Source organism: Amblyraja radiata, chromosome 4 (genome assembly GCF_010909765.2).
Source record: "Amblyraja radiata isolate CabotCenter1 chromosome 4, sAmbRad1.1.pri, whole genome shotgun sequence".
NCBI classification, from domain to species: domain Eukaryota; kingdom Metazoa; phylum Chordata; class Chondrichthyes; order Rajiformes; family Rajidae; genus Amblyraja; species Amblyraja radiata.
Genome location: NC_045959.1, coordinates 32,410,822 through 32,435,081, shown reverse-complemented (window position 1 = coordinate 32,435,081; position 24,260 = coordinate 32,410,822). Strand labels below are relative to the sequence as shown.

General features: G+C 42.6%; 1 protein-coding gene and 1 long non-coding RNA gene across 2 annotated transcripts in view; both read right to left on the bottom strand.

Moving 5' to 3' along the window:
* eif3h (eukaryotic translation initiation factor 3 subunit H) overlaps positions 1-24,260 on the bottom strand; it is a 122,048-nt gene that overhangs the window by 72,885 nt on the left and 24,903 nt on the right. The window lies entirely within an intron of this gene.
* Positions 23,547-23,763, bottom strand: LOC116971989. The gene is made up of 2 exons (XR_004411678.1): positions 23,649-23,763; positions 23,547-23,579 (listed from the first exon to the last, which is right to left on the bottom strand). It is a non-coding gene; the product is annotated as an uncharacterized LOC116971989 (long non-coding RNA).

The following is a 24,260-nucleotide window of genomic DNA, read 5'->3' as shown; positions in this document are numbered from 1 at the left end:
AGTTAAACCACGGAAGAGCCAAACCTCTAATGCTTTTCAAAAACCCAACGATGTATCCTATGGTGGTAACAATTTTTGGGCGAGTTAATTATTTTTTTTCTTACGTTTACGATATATTTTCCGACTTTTTAAAATCAATCATAAATTGGTCATCAAAACTAAGAAACTGAGCCAATCTTCAATTTGGCAACACACTGTCTCTTGTTTACCTTTCATACGGACCAAATCACTAACTTCATTCCTTCGTGTCAACTTCCGGAAGCTGCACAATGACCGTTACGGAGACATTTTACTTACTAAAAAATCAGCCCAAATCAAACCTTCTGACAAACCACTGGCTATCGATATAGCTCAAATCCATAAGGTAATGTACCGTTTAGATCACATTGGTGAAAATGGTTGGTTTTTGCTAATAATGCAACGTTCGTTTTCTGGGACACCAAATCTTTGAGTGTCCGCCGCAACGTACGTTTGTGTGTATGATGTGTAAACGCGTGTTGCGGTGTCCACTCAGAATGATGCAGTATTCTACTACATGATCAGGTGAATGAAGTGGAAACAGTGTTTGCAATTTTATTGTTCCATGTGGTATTCATAAACATAGAAAGGAATACGAAATACGTGCGCTTACTGTGCCAACCAGGTCACTGTTGGACACCACGCGACAACCGTTACACAAAATGTATTTGTGTATTCTCATGCCATTTTCAGAAACTTGCCATCAATATGCTATCTTTTCTTATGTTTTTTGTTGATACTAAAGTGCTTGTCAACTTTTTTGAAGGAATTTGGATTTTGACCCCCTTTGTCACATTGTGTGCAGTATTGTAAAAAGACACATTTACTGGATACATAGCTTGAGAACTATAAACATTTCCTGCAGTAGCCCAAGTTTAAGAACTACTAAGCTTAACTATGAGGTCAACATTTTTATACCGCAAGTTATGAAATAGACTGCCACCTAGTGCTAGAGATTCATTCAGTCAGTACTTTTAAAGTCTTGGAGGAAAGGCAGTCATGGTATAGTTAAGATGATCAAGCTGTAAAAAAATGGGCAGATTAAGCCACCAGTGTCCTTCGTTGAAAAAAATATCTTCAAATTTGATACTGCAAAATTTCTATAGCAACATTCACATCACAAGACATTTCACGAGCAGAAGCAATGTCAAACTAGGAAGTCTGAGAGCCAATGATAAAAAGCATAGGCAAAGAGAACGTTTTAAAAGCACCCTAGTGCCTCATTCACATGTGGGGCGAGGACAAAGCACGAGGCAACAGAGATGTCGTAATCAATACCATTTTCAAGCAGGGAGATGTTCAACTGTGTTAACCAGAAAGCGATTTTCTTTCTGTCATCCACAGGGATAGTTACTGCCATTTCCTCCACAACTCTATTCTCCAAATTGCCAAAGAGCTACACTCAGAATATAGCATGGGGTCCACCCATATAGGCGCAAAAACGTTAGTGTGCAAAATTAGAGCAGATGGTATTGACATGGATAGAGAACAGGTTGGTAGACAGGAAGCAAAGAGTAGGAATTAACAGATCCTTTTCAGAATGGCAGGCAGTGAATAGTGGGGTGCCGCAAGGGTCAGTGCTGGGACCCCAGTTATTTACAATATATATTAACAATTTAGACGAGGGAATTAAATGTAACATCTCCAAGTTTGCGGATGACATAAAGCTGGGTGGCAGTGTGAGCTGCATGGAGGATGCTATGAGGCTGCAGGGTGATTTGGATAGGTTGGGTGAGTGGGCAGATGCATGGCAGATGCAGTATAATGTGGATAAATTTGAGGTTATCCACTCTGGTGGCAAGAACAAGAATGCAGATTATTATCTGAATGGTGGCTGATCAGGAAAAGAGGAGGTGCAATGAGACCTGGGTGTGCTTGTACATCAGTCACTGAAAGTAAGCATGCAGTTACAGCAGGCAGTGAAGAGAGCTAATGGCATGTTGGCCTTCATTACGAGAGGATTTGAGTTTTGGGAGCAAGGAGGAGCTACTGCAGTTGTACAGGGCCCTGGTGAGACTGCATCTGGAGTATTGTGTGCAGTTGTGGTAATTTGAGGAAGGACATTATTGAGGGAGTACAGTGTAGGTTCACCAGGTTAATTCCCGGGATGATGGAACCGACATATGATGAAAGAATGAATCGACTGGTACTCAATGGACCTACTTTCTATGATTCTATGAAAAATGTACATGAACAGCATCACATGGCAACTTTAGGGTTTTTTTCAATGTAACCCATTAACTCTCTTAATTGGGAAAGATTCTGAACTCTACTTAATTTGGCTAGCTCACAGAAATTTGGCAACATTTTGTATTTGCCTCATGAAGGCATAAAACTATAATCCTAACCAATGGGCCCGCGACAGACCTACTGTCAGTGAAGACCCATGTCAAACAAGGCTGCAGCACTGTTCCAACACTACTGTCACCAACACACTCCTCACTTTCCCTCGCTGCATCTCCCTCGAACAAGCCTCCATTAGGAGTGGATCAAATCTTCAGAACTGGTGGAACTGTTCAACTTACAGCAACTGAACACAAAAACAAATGTTACCTGATTCTAAATTATCAACTGCAGCAGACAGATGAACATTTGCACATGCTCAGAGGGAAACCTCCAAGCCATCAATGACTTATTCGCGAAAGTAGAAAAGGCCTTGCATTCCACATTCCCCTGCAACCGCAGGAGATGCAAAACCTGTCCCTTTACCTCCCCCCTCGACTCCATCCAAGGACCCTAGACAGTCTTTTCAGGTGAGGCAGAGGTTCGCTTGCATCTCCTCCAACCTCATCTAATGTATCCGCTGTTCCAGGTGTTAACTTCTCTACATTGACGAGACCAAGTGCAGGCTCGGCAATTGTTTCGCTGAACACCTCCGCTCAATCCGTCTTAATCTACCTGATCTGCCGGTGGCTCAGCACTTCAACTCCCCCTCCCATTCCCACTCTGACCTTTCTGGAAGAACAGCACCTCCTATTTCGCTTGGGTAGTTTACACCCCAGCGGTATGAACATTGACTTCTCTAACTTCAGAGAGCCCTTGCTTTCTCTCTCCATCCCCTTCCCCTTCCCAGTTCTCCCACTAGTCATACTGTCTCTGACAACATTCTATCTCTGTCCCGCCCCCTCCCCTGACATCAGTCTGAAGAAGGGTCTTGACCCGAAACGTTGCCTATTCCTTCTCTCCAGAGATGCTGCCTCACCCAGTATTACTTCTCCATTTTGTATCCATGACAAATGTTCTCTATTAACCTTCTTCACCTGCAGTACAATACTATCCCCTGATAATAAAGGTTCATGCTGAGACACTGGAAGATGTGCCCCTCATGCCATGTCTTGGGAATATTTTGAGTTTAAAGCTCCAGATATTCTCTTGACTGAAGCCAAATTCCAGGATTCCTGTGCGTTTATTTTTTTCTCATTGTTCTTCACTCTCCCTCTTCCCTCCCCTCACTGAGTTTGCACACATTCCTGGATTTAATATTCCTTCGAATTAACGATATAGAACCATTCCCTTCATTTTTTTTCGGTCTTTCATTCAACAGCCACTCTAATCTCTGAAGGATGGCATTGCATTTTCAATATTCCATATAGATTTAATCCTATCCACATCAGTGTGCAATCACAGATCTTACAAATTTAACTCTTAATTTCCTATTTTCTTCTCCCAATTTGCCATTCAGTGCCAGGATATATGTGCTCTGAATGATTCTGAAATAATTGAGGCTAGATAACTTTGCATCTATTACAGGCACAAGCCTACTACGTTTGGCACATTTGCCCACTTCCGACTGCTTTCCTCTTCCTTGGCTTCCCTGCCTTACCTCATTTCACCTCACTTTTCCCAATATCTTCCTCTTAACCCTTTACTCCTTCTCGACTCCCACCCAAACCTCTTAAATAAACTTACTCTGCATCTACACATCCAACAAAGGCCCATTAGATTTCTCATCACCACCGCCTTCACAGTAGTGTCCCCATACTATTCTCTCATCCACTTATTCAGTTAGAAAAGGTGCTGTAGCGTAATCTAGTCCATCTCCTTTACATGCAACTCACCAAAGCAATGACCCCGTTGATCAACTATCACTGCTTCTACCCTATAAGCCTTAGCTGATGAAATTATTTTGAGTGCCTTGGCTCTGATAGAAATCTGGATTTTCAACTTGAACCTCTTTTTACAAAATATATGCTTTTCACTGGCCAATGTATTCAATTACCAGTCCACCACAGTGTCAGTGTGGTTTTCATCAGTAAAGCATACTTTAGTTTGTACCCCTGCTCCTCTGGGGCTTTCTCTTCCACAGATCACCTTGTCCTGCTCCACCCACATATCTTCCTCTTAGATTCTCACGCCACTGCCATCTCAGATATCAGGAATGCTTGCCTCTCCCACCCTCTGGGGTGGGAGAGGCAAGGGCAATTTCAAAAACCCAACTCACCTTCCTCCGTACTCAACAAATTCTTTGCCCTCTTGCTCAACCCATTTTCTCAATCAGTCTCTTGATCTTGTCATCCCACGAACTCATTGTTGCTATTGCATCACTAACTGATATAGCCATGTTTGATATAGCCTGTATCAAATCCTCATCCCCAGTTAAAACATATTTGCTCATAAAATCAAAATTAAACCAATGATCGGAAATTTTGATTTTAACATACAACTACAGTGCCCTCCATAATGTTTGGGACAAAGACCCATCATTTATTTATTTGCCTCTGTACTCCACAATTTGAGATTTGTAATGTCTTTACACGTTCACAAGCTACTAATAGTGCTAGTTTATGATGAGGAAGTTGAAAGAAATTCAAGAACAACGATGGTGGAAATCAAATAGAACCTTTATATGTTTACCATTTTTCAGAAAAACAAAGCAGTTAAAATGGAAGTCCATATAAATTACTACAACCCAAAACCCACCTCCCTATTAACTTAGACTAGAAACATACATCCAATTATTTGAGGTTAATGAGCTTCTGCTGAGCCTTGCTCCGTAACACAATTCTGTTTTTTTTTATTGCAGATTTCCAACATCTGCAGCAATCTGATTTTTCTAAGTATGTACCTTTGCAATACTGAAATTTACAGACTTAACAAGGACATAATAAAAGGCACATCATGGGTTAACTTTACATACTGGCAGGATATTAATACAACACCGATGCAAATTTGAACGCGAGACTGCAAATCAAAATTCCAGGCAGTTAGGGATTTCAGGGAAGTGAAAATGCCTTGCAGCAGCATAACTCTGGTCTCCCGGAGAGCCAATGCCCAGCAGGGCACTGCTGCAAAGCTTACTTTTCTGTCAGCAATGTGAGCTTTGGAGTAAATTATGTTCATTTCCCTTCATTGTATAACTGAACCATTAGATTTTGAAGAAAGACACGTCTCAAAGATTTTAAACAGAAGACTTTGCATCAAATCCATGTAGAATTTTCTTCTATTGTTCAAGCTCAAGCTCCAAGCAACCTTAACATTTCTAATTAATGTGCAGGATAAGCATTTTTTTCCTACAAAATGAGGGAAGAAAACATTCTGTAAGCAAACTTATTTGATTGTCCTTTGTTTTCTCTTTACACTTCAAAAGTAGTTTTTCTATATGTCTGATTCGCCCACCTCAAACTTTGAAGATGTTAAAGGGGAACATAATGTTTAAGATGTTTAAGCAAATGCTGTAGCGGTGCCTGCTAGCGCACGCAGAGATCAAACCCGGCATTCGGAAGCCGCGGTCACGTGACTCGGGAAGGGCTGCTTGTTTCGCGCGGTTTTTGCTTTCGCGCGTTAGTTCAGCGCTGGCCACCGTTGTAACCAGACGTGTCTAGAGAACCTGTATACTGGAAACCGAACATCTGAATAAAGATCTGTTAGAAACCCCAGTTGTCGTTCTTCTTCCCACCAAAACGCAGCTAAACAAAACAGCTTTATTCAGAATTTAATGTCAGCATTCAACACTGTCGATTGCAGTATCAACTTGAAACAATGGTTGAACTCTTGCATGCAAGTTAGAAAGATTACATGTCAAAGCCCTGTAGCATTGGTGCAGGTGATTTAGTCTGTTTATTCAGGACAATGGTTGCTATAACATTGAGATGCATTTTCAATGTTATGAGATGGAGACCCTTGTTTACCAACTAGGAGTTTAGAAAGATGAGAGGGTTCTCATTGAAACATATAAGATTGTTAAGGGTTTGGACACGCTAGAGGCAGGAAACATGTTCCCGATGTTGGGGGAGTCCAGAACCAGGGGCCACAGTTTAAGAATAAGGAGTAAGCCATTTAGAACGGAGACGAGGAAACACTTTTTCTCACAGAGAGTGTGAGTCTGTGGAATTCTCAGGTTACAATACAATACAATACCATTTATTGTCATTTGAGCCTCAGTGAGGCTCAAACGAAATTTCGTTTCCAGTCATACAAACAAAGACAATTTCCTAGACATACACACAATTTAATTCACACAAACATCCATCACAGTGAACCCACTGTGATGGAAGGCAAAGTCTTTTCTCTCCCCTGTTCTCCATTTCTCTCCCGATGTCCAAGCCCCAGGCGGGCGATGCTAAGTCCCACGGCCATTTTAGGCCGTGCCGGGCGATTTACGGCCCCGCTCCCGGTCTAAAAGTCACAATGTTGGAGCCCCCGGTGGGCGCTGGAATGTCCCACGGCCATGAAGCCGTGCCGGGCGATGTACGTCCCGCTCCGGGTCGTTCCAACCCCGCGACACGGGCTGGAGAAGTCGCGTTGCGGGAGCTCCGGGAAGTGGTCTCTCCACCCGGATCCGCGAGCTCCCGATTCTCTGGATGCTTTCAAGAGCGAGCTAGATACGGCTCTTAAAAATAGCGGAGTCAAGGGATATGGGAGAAGGCAGAAACGGGGGCTGATTGGGGATGATCAGCCATGATCACATTGAATGGCGGTGCTGGCTTGAAGGGCCGAATGGCCTACTCCTGCACCTATTGTCTATTGTCTATCTCACATTACTGCTCAAGGAAAGTACACTACTCCTGGTGTCATAAGCAGAATTGCTTCTCAATAAAGCCCTTCAGAGGAGTTTAACAAGCCTTTTATCTGAATGCTATTAGTGGGACATTATTGGATGCATAATGATTGCCATCTCTACTCACAGATGTAAAGTAATTTATTGGCTAAGAACTGCATGAAATTTCACGTAAAATCAAGACATAAAAAGGCCAAATAATTGCAACATTTCTTTCAGAGATACAAGGGACTGCAGATGCTGGAATCTTGCGTAAAACTCAGTGTTCTACGTTTTATTTGACCCGCTGAGTTATTCCATGGTATCTTTCATCATTGTTTAATGTTTAATAGGATCCAAGACTCCATTTCATTTAATAAGGGGGGGAAGAAAAGCTCTAATGTTGGATGTGGATGTTTAAAGATTAAAGAAGACTACGTAATTCTCTTTTAAAAGGTCTCAAAGGTGCACCTATCAGTTGGATTTTATGTCTTTTGTCAGGAAATTCCACAGCCAAAAGGAAAATAGAATTTAAAAAAAGTTATTTAGTAGTTGTGAAATATAATATACATTCACAAATATATTATACATACACATAAGCATATACATATAAGGTAGACACAAAATGCTGGAGTAACTCAGTGGGACAGGCAGCATCTCTGGAGAGAGGGAATGGGTGACGTTTCGGGTCAAGACCCTTCTTTCCTATGCATATACATACACATATATACACACGCACGCACGCAAAAATAATGTTTGGCGACCAAAACATGCAGGAATGAAGGAGATTACAGAGAGTGGTAGACACTACCCGGTCCATCAAAGGTACCAACATCCTCACCTAAGAGATCAAAAAGAGGCAGTAAAAACAGGTGTACAAGTATGAAAACCTTGACCAGCAGGACAGCTTCCCAACACCATCAGGCTCTTGAACAACACATAACACCTATCTCAACTGTGATCTGTGGACTGTCTTTGGTTGCACTAAGGACATCAGAGATTTTTTGCATTAGTATTGGTGTTATTAATTTATTGGATTTTTGTTTATTCTGTATTATCTGTGTACAGGCCTTTTATGCTGCTTCATATAAGAATTTCATTGTTTTGTTGTGGGTGCATATGATAATTAAACACTTGACTTTTGCTACCCTCCTACATTAAGGGCAATTTACAGTAGACTTTTAACATATTAACACATCTTTGGTATGCAAGAGGAAGTTTGAGCACCCACAGAAAACCCATGCGCCAAAAGGGATAAGTACAAACTCCACACATCAGGTTAGAATTAAAACATAGAAACATAGAAAATAGATGCAGGAGTAGGCCATTCGGCCCTTCGAGCCTGCACCGCCATTCAATATGATCATGGCTGATCATCCAACTCAGTATCCCGTACCTGCCCTCTCTCCATACCCCCTGATCCCTTTAGCCACAAGGGCCACATCCAACTCCCTCTTAAATATAGCCAATGAACTGGCCTCAACTACCTTCTGTGGCAGGGAGTTCCAGAGATCCACCACTCTCTGTGTGAAAAATGTTTTTCTCATCTCGGTCCTAAAGGATTTCCCCTTTATCCTTAAACTGTGACCCCTTGTCCTGGACTTCCCCAACATCGGGAACAATCTTCCTGCATCTAGCCTGTCCAACCCCTTAAGAATTTTGTAAGTTTCTATAAGAGTTTAAAACCTGTTTGATAGAGCTGTGTCTGCTTTGCCACTGTGTTTAGTAAAACCTAAAGGCATAGTTAAGGTAGACAAAAATGCTGGAAAACCTTAGCGGGTGAGGCAGCATCTATGGAGCGAAGGAAATAGGCAACGTTTCGGGTCCATAGATGCTGCCCCACCCTCTGAGTTTCTCCTGCATTTTTGTCTACCTTCGATTTTCCAGCATCTGCAGTTCCTTCTTAAACTCTTAGGCATAGTTAAGGTATGACTTCACATTCAGTTTGCAGATATGCACAATTTGAAGCGAGTAATACAAGGAAAAAGTATGTTGCTACTTAAACTCAGTAAAACACAATAAATTCAGAAGTAGATTTCTAAACACCAGCATAGTTTTCCGGTCAAAGTGAGCAAATGATTTGGTAACTATTTTTTTTTCTTTCAGGTTTATCCTTTCGTAATGTTTTTGTACCGAACCATTCATTCAACTTGTGTTTTCATTTGGCCATGTATGAACAGAGGGAACTAGGATTTTAACTTGAGCATGAACTGTTTTTACACTTGAAGTCTATTGTTCATAGACTTGTCCATTGCTTCTGCCACATTCTTGATTAAGTCGTTAACTTGCCAAAAACGTGTGGCTGGCAAACTTCCTTTTTAAACAAACATTTTAAAGAATGAAAATGTGCTAATGGCGTTCCATCGGTTAAGTATATTTACTTGGAATTTAACTTTTTTTTTCATTCCAATCTCCTGTGACATATTGCTCATTACCACAGCAATGACATGTGGTGCCTAAGTAATTAATCAATAGATTAACAATGAAGTTAATATCTAAAATATCTATCAGAAAGGGAGCAAACGCCCAAATTCCTAAATGGCAACACCCCAAATCACATGGACACCTACAACAGGCACAACGCAGTGGAAACAAAATTAAAGTTTTCATTAGATTACAAATAAATTACTGATACATTTTATCTATTAAATATAAAAGGAGCACATTACACGTTCAGTTTAATTGATAAATTACAGAACAATTTACCTTTTCAAATACCTTTCTTTCCATATGTTTTACAGCGTTGGTCCTTGATGCTTCTATCAAAGTGAACAATTGGGCTATTCCACCAACGAGAACCTGTGAACAGCTTGAATGGATGTCTGGATTCTGTCTTGTGTATTTTGGCACGTCACTACTTTTCTTATAGCCTGAGAGGACCATTTTGAGAACATTTCTTTCATCTACTTCTTTTCAAGTTTCCCACTTTTACAATCCACTTCTAGATTCATATTACCCTTTACAAAACAAGGCACTGGTATTAAAATGTTCACTTACTTTCAGGTGTACATGTGATCCTATAGGGCCTGTCACACTTGGGCAACATTTGCGCGTCATTTACACGACAGCCTAAAAATAGGTTGTCGTGACGCGGGCGGGAAGTGTGGTGAGGCGTGGTGACGCATGCAGTGACGCACGGTAACGCACGGTGCTTCCCTGTCGCCCCAGGGTTTTGGAATGTTCAAAATCCTGGGGCGACATCTGGGTGTCTCATCATGTCATGCGCCCTGTCACACGCTGACGTATGTTGTCCTGTGGGTGTTAGGGTTAGGGACCACAGATGGGAGTGTAAAATATTCTTCCTTCAATGCATGGATTTTAAACATTAATATTAAAATTAATACAATAAAATCAATTGTGCAAATGAAAAGATGTCTGAGTCGTTCAGTTTTATTTATAGATGTATTGTTCCACTTCCAGATCCAATCACCGTCTCTTTTCACAGGGATGGATTCAGTGAGTGTAGACAGAACTCCCCTCTCCCCTCCTCCCGCCCCATCCCTCCTTCTCCACTCCCCCCCACCCATCTTCCCCTCTCCCCCCCCCTTCTTCCCTTCCCCCCTCTTCCTCCCTTCTCCCCCTTATCCACTACACCCCTCCCCTCACATCCCCTTCTCCCTCCCTTCTCCCATTCTCCACCTCCCCCCCCCCCACTCTCCCCGATGCCCCCCCAATTGTGGACCGAGCCTGCGACCAGCGATTCCCCCACACACTATCCCACACACGCTACGGACACTTTATACAAACCTGTGCGCCTTTGGAGTACGGGAGGAAACCGAAACCCTAACCCTAGCTTCTGCCTGCTCCTCGTGGGAACTAAACTGGTGGCCACGAGTTGTTAATGGGTTCTAGCTGTCACAGGCTGGGTCCACAAATGGGGGGCGTCCCCCTCTCCTCCCTTCTCCCCGCTCCACTCTTCTCTCCCTTATCCACTACCTCCTCCCCTCACATCCCCTTCTCCCCCTCTCCCTCCCTTCTCCCATTTCCCCCACTTTCCCCAACACCCCCCATTTGTGGACCCAGCCTGTGACAGCTAGATTCCACTAATAGTACTGCACAAAGGCCACGTCATCTGTTTTAGTACATTGACTAGGAGATAAATGCAGACTTTGGGAACAACACCCCCCCCCCCCTCCCTTCGCCCCCTCGCCTTGCTTCAAAATGGATGGTGGTTATTTAGACTCAGTGGCCGGAGCAGGTGGATGGCACTGGTACATTGACAACATTGCCTGTACCCAGTTGAAAAGCCCCCTGCCTCTGGGGGTTTGGAGAGACCATTGGAAGAGAGATCTGCCTCTGGGCCAACTCGTGGCCAACAGTTTAGTTCCCATGAGTAGTAGGCAGAACATTGGGAGTTCGAGTCCAACCCCTGGGGCCCCTGTGCCACATTTAGTTCAGAGATACAGTGCCCTTCGGCCCACCGAGTCCGCACTGACCAGCGATCCCCCACATACTATCCCACACACGCTAGAGACAATTTATACTTATACCAAGCCTATCAACCTAGAGTTAGGGCTAGGGTTACAGTTACGGTTAGGGCTAGGGCTGGGGTTTCCTGCCACACTCCAAAGGCGCACAGGTTTGTATAAATTGTCCCTAGCGTGTGTGGGATAGTGCGTGGGGGATCGCTGGTCGCAGGCTGGGTCCACAAATGGGGGGGCGTCGGGTAAAGTGGAGGGAGGGGGTGGAGAAAGGGAGAAGGGAGAAAGAGGGGAGAAGGGGATGTGAGGGGAGGGAAGGGGGAGAAGAGTGGAGCGGGGAGGAGGAAGAGGTGGGAAGGAAAGAAGGTGGGGGAGAGGGGAGGGGAGAAGGGAGAAGGGTAGGGGATAGTGGAGAAGGAGGGATGGGGGCGGGAGGGGGGGGAAGAGGGGAGTCCAGTCTACACTCCTGAATCCATCCCTGGTGATCGGATCTGGAAGCGGATCAATACATCTATAATTAAAACGGAACGGCTCAGACATCTTTTCATTTGCACAATTGATTTTATTGTATTAAATTTAATATATTAATGTTTAAAATCCATGCATTGAAGGAAGAATATTTTACAGCCTCAACCCTAACCGGGCGTCACCCGCAGGGCAGCATACGTCAGCGTGTATATCATGCAACTTGACGGTTCTACGGGCGTCAGTCACTGATGCACCGCAGTTGCCCAAATGGTTGCCCAAGCGGGACAGGCCCTTTTCTCTCTCCGACTTGATAATCCCCTCCAATCCTATAACAGCCCCAAAATCTCTGCATTCCTACACCGCATGCAGCCCCGTTTTTGTATGCAGCCCCGTTTTTGCATGCAGCCCCGTTTTTGCATGCTTCAGGCTGCCAGGATTCTAAATTGGAAATTGCCAACCCACCTCTCTACCATTTTCGTACTTTATATTGAGTTCATACAAACTCAATGAATCTATTGACATTTTCTTCATTACACTGTGAACCTGACACTAACTTCAGGATGTTCACACATTTAGAGTTTAACTTAGAAATCCAGAAGCTGTAGGCAAATTTCAGCCTTACCCCTAAGGCTACGTACACTATTTGCTGTTTTCTCCAACAAAATCAAGGAAAATCTCTTGAACAGATGTGAACAGAGTATTTATGACTTATCTAAATTTGTAAAAATCCTATGTTCTTGTCACACGGGGTCAGAGTTTCATAATAGCACCCCAAGACATTATTGCTGCTTCACAAACTCTCCAGCCTAAAACCTTGATTCATGTAAGCCGCTCAAATAAAAAGCTCCATGACATTTAGTCGTATATTAAAGTTTGATATTTCATCTCCTGCCTAAACCAAATGTATATAATATATCTTTAGTGCGGCCTCCACTAAATGTTTAAAATATTAAAGATGATACTTTTCTTCCTGTTTTTTTTTGAGAGATTGTTCTATGAAGATTGTTTAACAAGCTTGGTGAAATTGCAGCTGCTGGATATGAGCATGATTCAAAAATCAGCTCAATCTTTATGGAGAGTTACCAACACAATCAACATCAATAGCATAGGTTCGATACAGACCATACTATCGGGCGCAATGTTTCCTTATGTGACTCAGCATTACTCCAGCAAATAAAATTGCTTACTTTAAGGAAAACCTCAATTTTCACATACTGCAAACGTTTTCTTCTCCAAAATGCAGTGTCGTTGGCAAGGGAAAAAAATATCTTTGGTATTACACTGCTAAAAGCATCAGCCTTTTATTATCTCCTGCAGTTAAATTTGATTTCCACACTCGTTACCAGAATAGCTGAGGAAATAGCCAACACTAACAGTAATCATGAAAGAGTAGCTAAACCAATCTTCTCACAAAAGAAACCATAAGAACAGATCCTGCTTTTCCTCAAGCCAAACCATCACCCTGAGCCTTCTGGATTACATTAACAATAACAATAAAGTAGATTGAACATGCAGCACAGATGTGCTGTAATTTACTTGCCCATTTGGAACATTTTTCAATACATTTAGTTAGTCTTGTATAAACGTAGCAAATTTAACTTGCTTTAAGCATTAGTGGGTACCTGTGGGGTATTTCTTTACACCTATTTCCCCAAGCCATTAGCATATTAAAAAATAAGACCCTGTCTGCCAGCTTTCAAAATATATCAATTTCTGCCAATGTCAACACAATTCAACACTTGATCATTCTATTTTGCTCAAAACATTGACCGACAATAGTTCACGCAGACACCCATTATACTTCATGTTTAAACAAGTAGACATTTGAAAGCAACAGGTACCATAGCTGAGACTAATACTGTGCCCACATGATGTTCACATGCAAGTAAACTTTTGAGTACGCAGCACACTCCAATTGATCTAACTGAATGGCCAATTCTCTTTGAAACGATCTGGTGATCCAGAGCAAGAGGAGGGTGGGGTTGCTGAGGGAAAGGCCTTCAGGTGAAGGTGGAGGTGAAAGGTCATGGAGTTTAGTTTATTGTCATGTGTGCTGAGGTACAGTGAACAGTTTTTGTGGCGTGCTAACCAGTCAGCGGAAAGACACTACTTGATTTCAATTGAGCCATTCAGTGTACAGATACATGATAAGAGAATAATGTTTCATCCAAATAAAGCCAGTAAAGTGCAATCAAAGATAGTCTGAGGGTCTCCAAATTCAGGACTGCTCTCTGGTTGTGGTAGGATGGCTCAGTTGTCTGATAACAGCTGGGAAGGAACTGCCCCTGAATATGGAGGCATTTGTTGAGAGGAGTGAGTAAATGTCATGGGGCTGGGGCTGGGGCAGAAACAGGACGGGGAAAAAAAGCAAAATCACAGGATGGGAGAGTGGAAGAGATTTTACTAACTCCAGCAATCTACGTCTCTTCCCTTTCCCCTGCCCCTCATTCGCATGGAATAAAAGTGCCACTACTTGTGATTCTGTATGTCAGTACAGCACGTCACCGGTTTGCTGCTGTCTTCATTCTTCCGCCTGCATTTCACGCGGTCTATCATGTCAGCATGTCTGGGGTCACATGACAGCTTAACATGATTTGCAGTAAGTTCGGTAGATGATTCCCACCAGTCCCACCCAACTCCACCCCCTCAATTTTCCATTCGACTCTTGGGCATTCAGAAATCAAACTATTGTTAAAATTGCATTTCCTCTGACTTAATATTTTCCATGCAGTGAAATTAGGTTAGAGAATTTAGAATAATTGGACGAGAGCAGTGTTAGAATTCTAGGTTGTGAATTAATCGAACAGGATTTAGACTGCGCACTAAATTTAGACATTGCAAAATCCTCCAAATGCACTAGAAGAAAAAGTAAGCCGACCTCTTCTCCTGATGGAATTCTCTCCCAAACCAATGCCCCCAACTGAGGCCCTGATCACACTCAATCAACTCAAGCATCCCACATTGATCGCAACACCAGACCTCAAAAATAAGCACTGTGTTAGAGTCAGAGTCATACAGCACAGAAACCTGTCCACGCTGACCAAGATGCCGCATCTACGTTAGTTTGCATTAAACCTTTCCTATCCATGTACTTGCCCAAATGTCTTTTAAATGTTGTTTTCGTACCTGCCTCAACTGCCTCCTCTGGCAGCTCATTCCATCCACCCACCCCTCTCTGTGTGAAAAAGCTGCCCCTCGGGTTACTTTCTCTTCTCATCTTAAACCTATCTCCTTTGACTCTTCATTCCCCTACTCTTGGTAAATGAATGTATTCACCCTATCTATTCCCATCATGATTTTAATCACCTCTAAGATCACCTCTCAGCCTCCTGCGCTCCTCAAGGAATAAAGTCCTTGCAAGTTTTCTCATGGAAACTGATCATCAAGCAGAGAGCTGGAAAGATTCAAATATGTGTTTAAAGCCTCCTTTAAAAAAAAAGGAATATCTCCACCGACTCCGGAGAGCCCTGGCTCAAATCTGCTCAAAGTAAAATGTAACATTTGTGATAGCAATAAGCACGTGAATCCATGCATGATGAACGCAAAATCCATGCATAAATGGCAGAAGGAGCACACACCCTTATAAGCCACCCATCCCATCAGGAATTTCCTGTCCTATCTGAGAAGGAGTCTAAGGTTCCCACATTGGCCTCTATTCATCTCAAAAGTCACAAAACCAATGGAAGAAAGTTATCCTTGATCCCAACAGTAAAAATAAATATTCATCATGCATATATGGCTTAGACAGAGGGACCTTTTAACTATTTGGGGATAATCCCAAGCAAAAATCTGAATATTGGATACGTAATTAAAACAGAAAATGGTATAAAACATTATCAAAGCTTACAGTCTGGTTAATCCCAATTATTGATTTTTATTCTCCCTCTATAGATGTTGTCTCACTATATTTCCAGCATTTTGTGTTTTGTAGGCAATAATGGTTGGAAAAATTAGCAAAGGAATGGATTTTTTTAAAATATAGGATTTTAAGTCACCAAAAGGGTTCTCAGCAGAAATTAGGCACATTAATTCTTGGGAAATAGATTCAGGAGTTCAGTCACACTCTTTGGGAAGAGACAAAGAAATAGCTTTTTTACTTGAATGGACTAGGGAATCAATGAAAACGTGCCTTGTTGAACGAAGGCAGCTGCAAAAGCTGAAAAAGAAAACAAGCCTGCAAATAGATAAATAATTAGGCCCCTGCAAAATCTGTCAGATATGGATGGTTTGTCCTTGCAAGCAGAGATCATAGGTCAAAGGTTACTGCCAATTAGAAGAAATAACCTGTTCAAAATGTGAACAGCAAGAACAGGTGTTTTAAGCGGCTGCCATCCAAGTAAAATAAAATTATTATTCAGAGCTGTCATGCTCAAGATGTGTAAGGAAAAATAATAAAAACCAAAGCTTTTGCCAACTAAAATTAGCTGCAAGATTGTCTGAGTTTTATCTAAGGGATCCCCATGTTGACAACAGAGCAACAGAAATTCCTCATCTGACATCTGTCTGACTTACTCTGTAATTCTCGTATCTGTTAGGTTGTTTTTACTCTTGCAATTAAAAATAAGGAATTGACTGCCTATTTGATCAAAGTTAAAGCCAATATACAACAGAAGTGGCTTGAAAATAATTCATGTAAAGTCTAACAGATAATTTTCAATCAATATTTGAGTCCCATTGTTCCAACTTAATATCATATTTCAATTTTTGTGTTACTTATAGTTCAGTAGCAAGCAAGAGTATTTAAGAGTTAGAAACATTTATTTAATAAGACACTCTGATATGTGCCGAAAGTTGACAAACTTAAGAACTAAGGTTCACAGCTACAGAATACAATCATATTGATTCTATTACCTGTACTTCTGAGTTTGGTCAATTATTTTGAGGCAGGAGTTTGAAGCCCACCGTAATGCTGGGAAAATTTAAATTCAATTCATTAAATAATCACATAAAAAACATGCCAAGAATAGAAGCCATGAGACCATACTACCACCTTAATTAGCATTCAGGGAACAGCGAGAGCTAACTAAACTAGCACTAAAAATGGTCATGATGAATTATGCATTGGTCAAGGGTAGGACAACATAATGACACAGCTAATGGAGCGGCTGCCTCACAGGTCGAGTGACCTACCGGACCTGATCTCTAGTGATATCTACGTAGAATAAGTGATTTGCCCTGTAACTGCCTGGTTTTCCTCAGAGTGCTCCAGTTTCCTCCCGCATTCCAATACTGTCCCGATTGTGCAGATGAATGGTAGAATTTGTGGGAATGTGGGAGAGAATGAAATTGAACCAACGTAGGACTAGTGCAAAAGTCTGCTTGATGGTCACCATGGTTTTGTTGGTCGGAAGGACCAGTTTCCATTCTAGAATGTGAAGCCGGGGTAGGTCATTCAGCCCTTTATGCCTGCTAGGTAATAACTATGATCTTTTGCCTCAGCACCACTTTCCTGCACTTACTGCATATCCCTCAATTCCCAAAACATCCAAAATCTATTAACTGCCTGTTTGAATATACTCGGCAACAGTACTTCACATTCATTTTGAGAAGATGATTTCAAAGATTCACAACCCTCTGAGCGAAACAATTTCTTCTCATCTCAGTCCCGAATGGTCAAGCAGTCAGAAAGGATAGAATAGCCTTCTTCTTCTTAGAAAAATTATTGTTTTAATTTCTTATGGTCTTATAGAATCACAAATAAACCGTACAACATAGATTGACAAATTTACCACAGTAAAATAAACCAATTGAACCTGAATGGCCTACCTCTGATTTTGCTCCCAAATCCCCTGGCTATCAATATCGCAACCAGGGAATTCTTTCTCAGCATCTATGATACCCAGCCTCATAAGAGCTTAGATCTCCTCCCATCCTTCTTTATTCCAGACAGTACTGAAAATTGTATTTGTAATCTGCCCTCACAGGAAATTCTTCCCATATCAAGAATCAATCTGGTGAACTTTAAATGCGCACTCATCATTCATTCATTAGGCAAGTGCAAATAATATTCTGGACATAGCCTCACTGTGGCCAAAATAATTACACACCCACAAGAATATGAGCATTCTTAACTGCCTTCTTAAATTGCCCAGCAAGCCACCTATGTATACCAAACCTACATGGAAATTGTATTAAAACCACTCAGACCACTTGACACCAGTCCAAACTTGGATTAATACAGAAGTCTGGGAAACAATGGTCAAAAGTTCTCATGAGCATAAGGGAACTCAGTTAACATTTGAATAGTTCTCCTTCATTGTCATATGCCCAAAATATTTATCATCCTTATTCATTCCATTTAGCCAATGGCTCACATCACAATTACACCAGGGCTGGGAGAACATTTCTATATGCAAAACCGAGAGATCAGCACAGAGGTAGACAATTGGAGGAAGCACAACTGAGCAACAATGGAACCCTGCATGTGTTGGAAGGAACTGCAGATGCTGGTTTATACCAAAGATAGACACAACAGGGTCTATCTGAAGGGTCTGGACACCGAAGCATTGCCTATTCCTTTTCTCCAGAGATGCTGCCTGACCCGCTGAGTTAGTCCAGCTTTTTGTGCCTGTCTTCAGTGGAACCCAGCCGACAAATGTACGTATATAAGATGAAGCATTTGAAACCTTCATCAGCCACAAGTGCTGATTGGATAATCCATCCTGGGTGTCCCAAATCTCAAAAACGACTCTTCAGTCAATTTAGCCCAGACGATATCAACCCAAACAACATCAACGCATGCAATTGGTACAGTAAACCCTAGGATCTTTAAGCAAATTCTTCAAAACAGAAAACGATGGAAATTGTCAACAGGTATATGTGAAGAGAAAGAGTTAACAGTTTAGGACAATGATGAATCTTACGATGAATTTTGGCTATATGTCATGGAAATAGTATCTAAAATTAACATTGCCCTGTTCAGCCTCTGCAAAATACCAATAAAGAGCAATTTTTAAATAAAGGGAGCATGTCATGAATAAAATGTGCACTCCTATCTTCTGAGCACTCACTGTAAAATAACTTGTAAAGAGCCAAAAAAGGTCAGGATAAAACAAAAAACACCTGGAGACGATGTAATTTGAAATACCTACTTTCTCGTGCATTTATTTTGTCATATTAAAGAACTGAAGTGACATAGCACAGGATAAAGCAGCAAACCCAACAGAGCAAAATTGATACTTTGGACAACAAAGGCACACATTCATCGCCAACCAAGTATAATGTGGGAGATCCGCATGCTAATTTATGATTTTTAGATTTATTCTCCCCACTGAATATCCAGTATTAAGATGCTTTCATTAAAAAGTGTTAACTTCAGTGAAGTCAGGAAAGGGATGTTACAAGTGTACTGGTGCGATCAAGCAAGCAAGAATTAGTTTACATCTTAAATTCAGGTTGATGGACCAGTGGACGTAATGATGGACCAGTGGACGTAATGATGTCAACATGTTCTAGCCCCAGGCTGTGAATACCCTCTTATTCTTTAACCTTTTTTTCCTTTAGTACTGTGTCTTTTAAATCACACTACCAAAATAAATAGTCTCCATATTACCAGTCTTATTTTATCAGGCATGATTAATTATACCCAAAAATCAAGAAACTTCAGTTATACAATGATCCATTTGTATAAATGGATCATATATTCCACATTCAATGGATTTAGTGTTATACCAGATTCACACTATTTTCATCACACTGCTGTGCAGGTACAATTGTATATGTTACGAGCGATTGATAATAGGCCTGTAAAAGCAATGGAGCAACCATTAGTTGCCAGCCTCCAGGAGAAAAAGAAAACAGAAGGTTCAAATAAAAATACAGAGTCCAGAGAGAGAAAGAAAATACCAAATTCCAGCAAACCCAATTGAATCTTGCAACGAACATCCAAAGTTATGCCATGGCACCAAAGATAACAAGCTAATTGACAAGTTTATATGCCCATGGAATAAATGTCAGTTAAAACTTGGAAGACAAAAGTGCAGCATAGGATGAATGGAACAGATTATTCAAATCAGTTCCAGGGTCAATGGCAAGACACACCATTTATAATTTTCAGAAATTATTTGGAGGATTAAATATTTTATTGGGTTCTAACCTGCTTTCACAACCACTTTGTGATGACACAAACGATTTTAATAGACCGGGGTTCGATCCTGACTATGGGTGCTGTCTGTATGGAGTTAGTACATTCTCCCTGTGCGTTTCATCCGGGTACTCTGCTTTCCTCCCACATTCCAAAGACATACGTTTATACGTTAATTGTCTTCAGTAAAAATAGTAAATTGTCCCGAATGCATAGGATAGGGCTAATGCACGGGGACCGCTGGTCGGCGCTGGCTCGGTGGGCAGAAAAGCCCATTTCCGCGCTGTATCTCTTAATGCAAGAGAAAAACCAAACTGTGAGTTATGCTAAATAGGTCATTAAGAGTTTAAGATCTGCAATTCAATTATAAAAAAGTAAATTAAATGTTATTTTTATGTTGCTCCTTTTATGTAATATTAGGTGTGTATGATCTCGGTGAGATTGTGGAGTACCATCTTCAGTTATGGCCCTTACAGAGATCTTCTAAATTTATAAACAATTGGTGAAGTTCTTGTAATTATGCACACATGAAGGACAAAATAAAATTATCTGCCTGTACTACCTCCATGTATGTTGAGTATGGGGATTCAAGTTAGAACCAAGTTAGAGAGGGCATAACTATGTGGTGTGGAATGGAGAGACAAGAAATAGTAGATGCTGGAACCTTGTGCTGGAGGGTTCCAGGCAGCAACGGGGGAGGAATAGACAGAGGGCATAACTCCAAGAGGGAGAATTCCAAGATGGCGGCGCTGGCTTAACAGCTGCGGCCCACCTGCAGTCCGTCTGTTTTTTTTCTTTCGTTTTGTTCCTTGTCATGTTTTAGTTAATTTTGTTTTATTAAGTTGTGTATGTGTGTGGGTGGGGTGGGAGAAACATGCTTTGGTCTCTTCCTTCGGGGGATGCGACTTTTTCTTCGGTCGTATTCCCCGTCCCCGTCTCCGTCTGCGCCGAGGCCTAATGGCGGAGCTGGCGGCATCGGAGCTGTAGCAGCGGCAGCAGCGGCGGAGACCCGACTCGGCACCGAAGCTGTGGCGGTGGCGGCAGCAGCAGCGGCAGCGGAGACCCGACTCGGCCCTGGAGCTGTGGCGGCGGCAGCAGCAGCGGAGACCCGACTCGGTCCTGGAGCTGTGGCGGTGGCAGCGGCAGCAGCAGCGGTAGCGGAGACCCGACTCGGCCCTGGAGCTGTGGCGGCGGCAGCAGCAGCGGAGACCCGACTCGGTCCTGGAGCTGTGGCGGTGGCAGCAGCAGCGGAGACCCGACTCGGTTCTGGAGCTGTGGCGGCGGTAGCGGCAGCAGCAGCGGTAGCGGAGACCCGACTCGGCCCTGGAGCTGTGGCGGCGGCAGCAGCAGCGGAGACCCGACTCGGTTCTGGAGCTGTGGCGGCGGCAGTGGCAGCAGCAGCAGTAGCGGAGACCCGACTCGGCCCCGAAGCTGTGGCGGAGGTAGCAGCAGCGGAGACCCGACTCAGCCTCGGAGCTGTGGCGGAGGCAGCGACCACCCGCGGAGTTTGAACCGTCGCCTCGGCGCAGAGGGAGAACAAAGAGGGAAGAGACAGAGACTTTAAGATTTTGCCTTCCACCACAGTGAGGAGGTGTTTGGTGAACTCACTGTGGTGGATGTTAAATTTGTGTTGATTGTGTGTTTTTGTCATTTTTTAAATTATATGTATGACTGCAGGGAAACAAAATTTCGTTCAGACCGAAAGGTCTGAATGACAATAAACGAATCTAATCTAATCTAATCTAAGACGACAGTTTGGATCGGGACTCTTTTTCATGGAGTAGGATGGGAAAACAGGAAGAGGTGTGAGGTTGGGACAAGGCCTGGTAAGCGATAGGTGGATACAGGTGAAGTGGGAGGATGGGGAGGGGAATCGTCCATTGGCAGATGGATGGAGCAAGTGATAAAGGCTTCGAGGGACAAAAGGGTGTCAGATAAGATGAGAAATGGAAAGCCAGAGGGAGGGATGTGGATGGAAGAGACAGGGAGGAGGGAAAAGAGGGTTGATAAAAGGTGAAATTTGCAATGGAGACCACTTTAGCGAGACCAATTGTAGACCTAGTAACTGTTTCGCCGAACACTTGCACTCTGTCCACCAAGACTGGCTAGAGCTACGGCTTTTAACCATTTAAACTACCCTTCCCTTTCCCATACTGACCTCCCTTTCCTTGGACTCCAGAGTGAGGCCACATGCAAACTGGAAAAACAGCAACTCATATTCCGCTTGGGTATACTCCAACCCAATCTCCAATTTCAATTAATAACGACCCTATCCCCCACCCCAAACCAATGCACATATATTTCCCCACCCTCCCAGACAGCCTGCTCCTTTCCCTAAAATAGTCTCATCTCCCATCGCTAAGTTTCATATTTCTCTTTTATCCCCCCCCCCCCCCCCCCCCCCGCCGCCCCCTATTTCTCCACTTCCATCACCCTATCTCTCTCTCTGGTATTACAATTCAACCCCCCCCCCCCTCTTCTTTCCTGATCTGACCCTTTTAATGTTATGTATTGTATTTATTTACCTTTCTTGTACATCAGTGGAGCTGCACACTAAATCTCGTTGCACTGACGTGCAATGACAATAAAAGATATTATTATTATTATTATTATCTTTACACCTCTAGCCATTGTCATTAACTCATCGGACTGCCAATCACACCGTCTTCACTTGCATCCACCAATCACTCTCCAGCTTTTGTATTATCCCTATTCCAATTAGTCCAAGCAAAGTTCCCAAACCAAAATCTTAATGTTTTTCTCACATTGTCTTAATCAGATCATCTTTGCAGGTCTGTGTATTCAAGCAGTACTTGGCCTTTTGTTGTCTGAACAAGACAGCTCACTCTCTACTATCCTGAACCATGAAGATGATCCTTAGTTATTGACCACAGATAGTCTCCCAGTGAATCGAGACCACTTAGTCTGCAGACATAAGAAATCTTCCGTCAAGCAAGTACTGTTGATCCATCTTGCTATTATCACTATTGGCCTTTTTGATGTTACTTCTCGCTGAATATAGAATCTACCTATTTACAAATGTCAAAAACACTACAGTACCCCAGATCATAAATGAGATTCCTCATATAATTTCTTCCATATTACATTTATGATCAGGATACATTTATTTGACCGTCGTGCAACAATGACCTATTTATTTGATCTGTTTCACAGCCTCTCTATCTACCTCAGGTTTCTTTCAACTATCTTGAGGGGGGGGGGGGGGGGGGGGAGGGGACTTTCTGTTGCGCTAGTATGGGTGTTGCGGGTCGAAGGTACTGGTTTCCAGAGGGCTAGTATAGACATTGTGGGCTGAATGGATTCTTGGGCTGGCAGCAAACTGTTGCAACGATTTTAAAAGCCAAGCCAAGGCAAACAATTTGGCTACAGCCACCCGACAACCAAAATTCATTTTGTGAACACAAACATTTTTAAAAAGCCAAGGCAAACAATTTGGCTGCAGCCACCCGACAACCAAAATTCATTTTGTGAACACAAACGTTTTTGAAAAAGCGAGGCAAACAATTGGGCAGCAGCCACCTGACAACCAAAAATCATTTTGTGAACACAAACCATTTTAAAAAGGCGAGGCTAACAATTGGGCAGCAGCCACCTGACAACCAAAATTCATTTTGTGAACATAAACTTTAAATAAAAAGGCAAACAACTGGGCAGCAGCCACATCAAGGGGACTCACCATGGAGTAGACGTGCGTTCAGTGTTATTCACAGCTGAAAGAGCCGAGACCCTCTCGCTTCCTGGGTCTGGCACAGACTGTGAGGCACGACACTTCCGGGTTTTATAGTCCCTCCTCCCTCCCCCCAGCGGGAGCAGCAGAGAAAATGGGGATTTTAAAAAAAACATTAATATCTCTCTGATTTTTCATCCATGGGAAAAATCCTCTGGTCCCGGAAGGCGGAGGGGGGTTCTGAGTGAGGTGGCCAAAAATGACGGCCGTAGATGGCGGCGTTCTCTCGGAAATCACACCACAGTGGGCCAAAAGCAGTCAAGATCAGACTTTTAGTAATGTAGATAGATTGTACTCTTAATTTGACTGTTGTAATGCTTATGGCCTTTCTTATGTACTCGGCGAGGGCTGCAATCGTTATCATCAAAATGATAAAAAGGAGGGAATGAAAGGGTTAAATGCTCTAAATTTACAGTATGGGATACTTGACTTTTTTGTAGCTTTGTATTTCTTCTTTAGCATGTTTTCTCTGGTGGGAAGGTACCAACTGATAAGAAAGACAAGCCCAAACTTGCCCTGGACTGCTGCATATTGGCACCATGACTA